The sequence below is a fragment of the Parus major genome, unplaced genomic scaffold (genome assembly GCF_001522545.3).
Source record: "Parus major isolate Abel unplaced genomic scaffold, Parus_major1.1 Scaffold574, whole genome shotgun sequence".
In the NCBI taxonomy this organism is placed as follows: Eukaryota; Metazoa; Chordata; class Aves; order Passeriformes; family Paridae; genus Parus; species Parus major.
The window spans coordinates 5792-7001 of NW_015379462.1; the positions used below are offsets into that span (position 1 = coordinate 5792).

Here is a 1210-nt window from a genome sequence, read left to right on the forward strand (position 1 = left end):
GGATGTGTGGGGAATCACTTCCCTAACTTGTGCACACCCAGCAATCTCACCTACTAGTTTGTATCCATGGAACTAAGACATATTCAATACTTTGCTGAAACTCACAGGCTAAACACTGCCCCAAATTAATGGACATATTTAAATCACTTCTCAGAATTTATTGACATGAGAGCAGGGCTGTCCTAAGGCTCTCTGGTAGAGAGCCAAGACCCAACTGGGGTTGCAAAGCAAATTTATTCTATTAGTTGCAGTAGCACATCGTACATGCCAACCCCTGGATTCCCAAAAACCTGCTGAGCGGGAGAAGGAGATGAAGCATGGTGCCCGGTGGGAGGGGCAGGTAGGCAGCGCACTTTCAGGACATCCCCTGCATCAAATCTGTCTGCATCTTGTCCTTCTCACTCGTCCAGCCCAGAAGCAGGCCTTATATCTCCTGCTCAGGAGTGGAACTTTCCCAGTGACAGCATCAGCTCCCACATGGCCGGCACGTGAGATGAGACCACGATGGCTCCGAATACCAACTCCATGCCAACAATGCCTCCATTCTGCACTGTTCCTCTTTAAAAAGTTAACTGCCCACCCATTGACCAATACATTGTTTCTCTGGCAAGGGTCAAGTTCCCACCCGTTAAACTATATAGTTTCCTTGAGTTTTCTGAAAGAGTCAGAAGGAGAAGAATCTACCAAATGAGTTGATGTTTTAGAAAACTTTATTTATTTGCAATCCTACTCTACAATCCTACACAACATCCTACATTACAGTCCTCCTACTCAGGAATCCTACTCTCTAATCCTAGTCTACCATCCTACGCTACATCCTACACTACAGTCCTCCTACTCAGGAACCCTACTCTATAATCCTACTCTACAATCCTACTACCTGAAAAACCTGCCTTACAAAACTACTTGTCAATCCTATGCTATCAATCCTATCCTATCCTATGTAGTTCTACTCTACACTAGTTATGAAGACAGTGTCTTCTGTCACACTTCTTCTTCTTCACTGAAATGACGAGTGGTGACAGAGTGGATGCTGGCTTGGCTGATGTTACAAATGGATGCTGTCCAAAGGAAAAAAAAACAACAAAAAGCATTAAACCATGACTTTCCAAGCTCAGAGCTTCACAGGCTCATTCAGGATTCCTCTACTTCCTAGAAAGACCCAGAAAGGGGGAAGACAAGACCATCTGCACCTCCATCTTCATGTGCA

General features: G+C 44.8%; 1 long non-coding RNA gene across 1 annotated transcript in view; it reads right to left on the reverse strand.

Annotated features, from left to right (window-relative positions):
• Window positions 1-692: 692 nt before the first annotated feature.
• Window positions 693-1210, reverse strand: part of LOC107199319 — a 4976-nt gene continuing 4458 nt past the window's right edge. Inside the window, exon 2 of the long non-coding RNA XR_004495725.1 lies at window positions 693-1061. This is a non-coding gene — a long non-coding RNA (uncharacterized LOC107199319). The remainder of the gene's footprint in view (window positions 1062-1210) is intronic.